Below are 7,538 nucleotides of genomic sequence, written 5' to 3'. Positions count from 1 at the left end.
AATATCAATCCTTTTATTACAAGCTTTTTAATTCATATACCTATAATTGATTTTTAATTGGTTTTTGCTTTTTTATTTAAATCTTATTTCACGTGAATGTTTAATGGTACATAATTTCTTACAATATAATATTTTGTATTACATGTGTGTAAATACACGAGTTTGAATAGAAACATAATATAACTTTAAACTTATTTGTTTATATCAGAGACTTGCATTTTATTAGATGTTATTGCAAAACTCCTAAATGCCAAAGATTATTTTGCAATTCTTCAAGATGACCAGTCATGTTACGAAATTAATTTGTGCCAATACAAAATACAATATTTTGCGTTTATTTAATACATTTTTTTGTATTACATCAATCTATGTTTAGGTATGACGATTAAGTATAGATTTACAAGTAATATTGTGTAGAAAGAACGCAGAGTTGAATGTTTTTTCTAGTTTCCATGAAACTATAACTAGAATTAAAATAAATTAATATTATTTTTTGTTAATTTCCATTGCGTGTTGAGTATTTGACTATATATAATTTGTTTTGTAGCACACACAATGATAATATAACCTTAATAAAAACCTGGAAAGGATTGATTTATATTTTTCATGATAATACTTGTTCAAGATTGCTTTAGAATGTGAAATGAACTATTGCTAAGCTTAACATAATTTTAACTCTTTTTAACATTACTGCTCTTATAATTAAGTTTTTTATATACAACATTAAAAAAAAATATTTGCTTGTCAAAATTTGTATGTATTTGTATACTGAATACAATTTTAATAAGAAAAAAGTATTTTATTATTATGAATGAAATGATTTTACCCTCTGCCTCATGAAAATTTTCTACAAATATTTCTTTAGCGACTGAAATAAATCGTATATTCAATTCTGAACTACTGTAAATGCAAAAACATAAAATATGCAGATGCTGTGTAATCGGCATTAGAAATTAGTTGAAAATGACTTAAAATGTTATATTTCCATTTGAGTATCATATAAATGTAACTTGCCTTATTCTGTAACTAATTCGTAAATTCATTTGTATCGTATGAACGGGAGTGAAATACGATTTTCATCGCGTCGCAAGTGAGATGGATATATGAGAAACGAATGAACTTACAAAACGAAATTATGACAATATGGGTTGAGGAGAGCGATTTTTTCGACTTCACAAACGGTACATTACAGAGTATCGTATCCAGAGTATTGTAAACACCATTTTATTGTAAAATTGTTAAAAGCGGGAAAATCCTGTGAAGAATTCAAAGTATAATTAAAATTAAAATTCAGAGTATTCTAGGGGCTTAGGATAGTTTAGAAGAATGATATATATATTTTTTATTATAAATCATCTAATACAAAGTATTTTACAAAGTATAATACATATGAATTACATTTCCGGGAGTTACTGCAACTCAATTCGGGACAACTAACATTAACATTAACTTTTTTTTAAAAGGTCATATTAAGAACAAAAAAGAAACAATGCAAGTATAACTAAACCCTTTCTTACACAAACAAAATAAATAAATAAAAAAAACTTACAAGAATAGAGGAAGTGGTGGATCTAGAACGGGAGATAAGGTCGTTAACATCATATGCTACGCAGACGATGCAACCATAGAGGCAGTGACAATTTCTGTTGATAAGAACATATCTATCTTAATTTTTTTTTAAGTTGCAAATTATTTGCACCTTGCTTTTGTTACATGCAAGGTTTGATCGAATATATTATATCTTGAAGATATATTCAGTTGACTTTAACAATAATTAAAGTAAAAGCAGAATAAGAATAAATAAAATAACTTTTGAATTTATATTAAGAAATAATAAAAAAAAGTCGTAAAGATTGGACACAAAAAATCAAAAGTAGCTAAATACCACCATTGTACCACTGTAATGAATCGAACAGTCTCTCTTTGTGTATCATTACAGGTCAGAAGCTCAGCTAGGTTATTTGGCGCAGCAATCCGAGTGTTTACTTTGCATTCAAGCTCCCATCTCAGCCTATCGAACATTGGGCAGTATTTTAGAAGATGTTCCAGTGATGCCATCGCATGTGTAGTAACTATCGTCTCGCAGCCCAAAGCGATGCAGATATTCCCTCATGCATCCATGCCCCGAGAGAGTCTGAGTTAGCTGATATGTAGGCGTTTCATGCTTCCAAAATGTTTTGGCCTCGTCTGTGCTTCTCAAAAGTTGCTTGATCCACTTATTGGCAGTTTCTTCTTCATATATTTTCTATCTATCTATCTCAGTTAGTAAAACAAAAAGTTTAATAATTTCTAAATATTTAGGTTTTAAAATCTCAAGCCACAGCGTCCTAAACTCCAAAGCGAGGGAACAAACGAGTAAAGCTTTCGCAGCATCTGGATGCCTAAATTTTGTATGGCACGATTAACACATGCGGATCGGAACTAAGATTTGGATATACAAAATTGTCAGACCATTTTGAGTGTTAGGTGTTTAGGATAAATGGAAATTATAGAATAACTTAAAAAGTATTGCATATTTGGCATTTAAGCTTATACACAAGCGAAATAAATTTCATGAAGAATCATATTCTGTAAAAGAAAGCTTTTCAGAGAATTAGCCTTTAGGATCGTTCAAAATTGAATAAACAAAATGATCAAACAAAATATTTATGAACCTATTCAGCTATTCAGCTTAATATTTGATCAAGTATGTATGTGATCTAAAGGAGATCACCCAGATTGAGCTAGTGCATTATTTAAATAGAACTCCGCATTATAATATTTTTTTATTAATATACCAAAGTTCTAAATAAATTCTCTGGGATTATATTTAGGTTTGAATATTTAGCCTCAAAGTATCACTCAGCATAGATGTAAAGCAGTTTTGTTCTGTCAGAAATGTTGTAGAAAGTGATGTAATAGTAGTTAGGTGCATTTTAGTCTCACATGCATTATAAAAAGGCTCAGCGGGAAAATAAAACAAAAAAATACAAATAATCACTGTCTTAAATATTTTAATGTTATCCTCTATAATTTTCCTGATCTAACAAATATATTTACTAGCCCTTCAGCAGGAATGTTTATGGCAGGCAGGTGCCTTGGATACCCCATGTACCATACAATACACATCACACGGGAGCAGCAGCCGATACTTCTTCTGCCATTATGGCAGGAGCAAAAATAGTGCGCAATAGCTTCGTCTGCCTGTGAAAGCTTTATCCATGCCTGTATACACATTATATTATTATGTTTGTAAACGGACATGCCGGGATTGGATTCACCCTCGAAGTATATAGAGATCCCCTTTAGAATAGTTGTTTTGAGTTTGAATATTATCTCACAGACTTGGCTTAGAACTTTAGTCCCTTAATAAAAAGGGTTTATTTTGTTATATTCTAATATAATTTAAAATTTAATTTAGATGGCCGGCACTTTCAAAATTAGCCCAAAAATGTATGGAGGCTGGGTGATCTTTATTGCAACAGAGAGGGAAAACATTTTTGAAAAGGGAATGCGGCAGGTTTTAAATTAAAATCAAGGTTTTTCTTTTCTAATTAAATTTAATATTTCTTAGATACAACAAAATAATATAAATAGATCAGTATAAATTTAATATTTGGATGGGCATCGACTTAACACAATGTTGTTTGTTAGTGAGCGCAAGTAGGAAGGTTTACAGGGAAGAAGACATTTAGTTCTATAAGACTAGCGAGAACGAGGAATGCAGCGTACATGAGAGTGCAGGACAACCCTATTTTCCAGTCTAGTAAAAATTTGTTACACGCAAAGGAAATGTATAAACCAAAAAGCGTAGAGAGAAGTGCTATGGCACTGTAAGATAGTCCAGCGGAGTTAATATTAACCTAGAAAAAAAAATGTTTGTTAAAAACAGAATTCAGTAAGAGAATAACTGTAATTAGTTTGAGACCCCTGAAACATTATATGTATATACAAACCATCATCCTTAGTGCCTATATTGGTTCAACATGTTCGTTTAGTTGTGCATAGGAAAAAAATACTACTGAGATTACAACAATAGCTAATGAACCAAAAGTTAATCTATTTATAAATACTTCAAATTATATTTATTTATACTAACATACAGGTTGTTCTTTAAACCCTGTCACATCCGAAACCACGATGATCAGTATGGACAAGAAGACATATTAGCATATTAAAAAAAATATTTAGAACAAAGAAAATTTAAAAAAATAAAATATTAAAAAAAATAAAAAAATAACAGAAGTCAGCAACCATTTGCTTTTTAAAATTTTTTATTTGTTCTAAATAATTATAATGGTGTGTCAATATGTCTTCTTGCTCATACTGATCATCATGGTTTTGGATGTGACAGGGTTTAATGAACACCATGTATAAAAGACACATAATATGCTCATGTATATAATCTTACACATATCGCATCTTTAAAACGAAAACGACTTAACTAAAAAAAAACTTAAAATGAGTTTAGATCATAAAACGACTTTAATGAACACTATCCATCTTTCTGCATTTAAAAAATGCAACATTCGGGTGAAAATTGGACAAAACCGTTACATCGGTCTCTTTGTTACTCAGATAATTTAGGTTCTGTGTCAGTACGGAAGCGATGCTGTTAGTGTTGTGTTTATATTGCCATGTGAGGACGCAACGCAGACAAATATATAGTGACCAAAAGGCCAGTTGAGTCGATTTTATTCCGATACAAATGGCAACATTACTTTATTTTTAAAAATATGAAAACGACCGATTTAGCTTTGTGATTGCTTCTACCAAATAATCTTAGTGACTTATTTAAGTTTGCCATTTCGTGAATACATAAAAATACGTGTTTGGTGACCTGATCTGACGTAATAAAAGCTATATCATTATGTTATTTATCAAAGTGCATTTGTTTGTTTGTTTGTTTTTTTCAATCTAATAATGACTCGTCAAATAAACGTCTTGTTTAAACATATAATAATTTATTTTTATTACGATTTTTTTTCATAGATTCATTATATTTTGTATAATTTGCAACTCAACATTTGGCGATTTCTTAAAAAAATACGGAACAATCAACGAAAGAATACGAAGGTGTCACAATTTACATTCTTCTTTTATAGTTTCCCAAAAAGTTGATTTTTTTAGTTGAGTCGTTTTCGACCTAACGGTGCGATATAAGTATGTATCTTATATTTTATCTCTTTTTTACTATGTTACACAATTTGTAAAAATTCACTACGGCCGTTTATAAATAATAAATAATAAATAAATTCTGAGATGTTTTTAAAGAAAGGTAAAATAAAATTCTTTCATTTTATGGGCAAAAAAATAAATAACTGTCTAGTAAAACTACAGGTATTATAATGTATAATATGTATGTATTATAACGCAGTTCTCTCTTTATTTGGAGGAATATTTTGACAATAACACAAATATACAAAAAAAGTAAAAATAACTTGGATATTTTTCCAATTAGTACAGTTATCCGAACTCCGACCATCCGAATCGCTTTCAGAATTTCAGAAAAAAAAATCAAGACGGAAACGTACCGCGATTCGCAAAATAACGACTTGGCTGCCCGAAAACGGATGATGGCAGCCAAACAGCTTACTTTGACCGAGATGTTCAGCAAGCAATGACTTTCATTTACAGTACGGTACGTATTTAGATACTTTACTAATGTACAGCACTTGTAACTACTCTTAACATATAAAAGTGTTGCCTTATCATTTAATTAATTAAAAGCTAATTTTTATTTTTGATCATCCATTTTTATTTTCAACATACATATAGTAATTGATTAAAATAGATCTGCTTTTCGGAAAAAAATCCATTTACCTCATTTTTTTATTATCCGAATAGAGTCCGGTCCCAATTGATTCGGATAGTTAGAGTTTTACTGTATATGCTTTTGTATTACATAGTATTCAATAATTTTATTTAAAAAGAGTAGAAATTATATTTGTTTACCCAATTTTCGCCAGGTACTGTTGGGTAGAAGAGAGACTTAATCATCCAAGGAAGTCCGAGACATAGCAAAATATCAAATGTGTTTGATCCAATTGAACTGCTGATTCCCATAGATCCGTGACCTAGAATTGGTTTAGCGTTAATGAAAGATACCTTATATTTCTGTACAGTATACTGCCGTCACAAGCAAAAAGGCAGTTATTTGCAAGTCATGTTTTGAGATATGTCACTTTTTAATATTTATCAACTTTCTTCTTCGCAGTATCAACCCTGGGGATTGGTTTGCAGCAAAGTCCTGCATCTCGTCCTCCACTGCTCTCTATTCTCCGCAGCCCTCTTCAGCTCGACATATGAGGCGCAGTTCAAATCCTCGCACACTCGCTCCAAATACTTCCGTCGGGGGCGCCCTCTGTGATTTGTCTCCTCAGCCATTCCCTCTATTATGTCATGCGGGAGACCCTCACGGCGCATTGGGCTCGCCTCTCTGAGGTGGTTTTGATAAGGTGCCCCCCTTCTTCGATTCTGCTGAGAACCTCGTCTTTACTGACGTGGTCTTTCCGGGAAATTCTTAATATTCTTCTGTGACACCACATCTCAAAGGCCTCTATCCTTCTTTTTATCTATTTCGTTAAGGAACTATATCTCACAACCGTACATCAATATTCTCCATACATATGTCTTGGCAAGTTGCTTGCATCAACTTTATGGGAATAAAAAAAAATGTAAATAATCACAAGTAAAAACACAGTCGCATTTTAACCGCATTCACTCGGCTTTCATCCTTTCTCTGCCGGTTCCATGTTTTATTCCATACATAAGTGTTGGGACTAAAACTCCGTTGTGATTCCTACCAATGTACAAGAAAACATATTCAATCGCAGTACTTTCACACTTGTGGATTACGCAGACAAGGAATAATCTAAGGTTAACTGAGTTGTGCGGTTTAAACCGGCATGGCACTGTGCCAGCGAAACAAGACATCGAACCCCCAGATGCACATAAACTTAAATAAATACATAAAACAATAAAACTAACCTTGATTTGTAACAATAATTGAAGATACAGCTTCTGGGACACTTGTACCGGCAGCTAAGAAAGTCAACCCCATAACTGAATCAGGAATGTTGATGGTGTCACCTGGAATATTTTACAGTATTTCTTAAAACATAAAATAAACACAAGTCTAGTGCCATATCTCAATCAAAATCGGCAGCATTTTTTGAAAATATTGAGTTGACGCAGTATTGAAATGGGAATTTAAAAGAATTATCTTCAATAAGGAACTTCAGCCCTACGGGAAATTGGATGCAATAAATGTTTTCTTGCGCGTTTTCTTTTCTCAAATTGGAGCATTAAATAGTACGGCAAAGCTTCGTCACTGGTTCATATGAATACGAGAGTTATGGAAGATTTTCGGTTTGCTTAGTGTCAATAGACCAACTGATGGGGAATAAACGGAAGAAGTTATTTCAGAAATACAAAACTTTAACAGCGCTGATAATACGATATATAAAAATTGAAAAAAAAATCGTTTAGTAATAGTCTATTAGCAAATAAAAATACTAAAAAAAAAACACTGAAAAACATTGTCCATAAAGTAAAAT

General features: G+C 31.7%; 1 long non-coding RNA gene across 1 annotated transcript; it reads right to left on the bottom strand.

The window, feature by feature from the left end:
• Positions 1-3,534: 3,534 nt before the first annotated feature.
• On the bottom strand, positions 3,535-7,145 carry LOC148270814 (uncharacterized). The gene is made up of 3 exons (XR_015825270.1): positions 6,970-7,145; positions 5,935-6,056; positions 3,535-3,842 (listed from the first exon to the last, which is right to left on the bottom strand). It is a non-coding gene; the product is annotated as an uncharacterized LOC148270814 (long non-coding RNA).
• Between the last annotated feature and the right edge of the window lie 393 nt (positions 7,146-7,538).

This window comes from Micrasema longulum, unplaced genomic scaffold (genome assembly GCF_059751315.1).
Source record: "Micrasema longulum isolate JH-2025_06_02 unplaced genomic scaffold, ASM5975131v1 h1tg003376l, whole genome shotgun sequence".
Taxonomy (NCBI): Eukaryota; Metazoa; Arthropoda; class Insecta; order Trichoptera; family Brachycentridae; genus Micrasema; species Micrasema longulum.
This window is presented reverse-complemented; position numbering and strand designations above follow the sequence as displayed.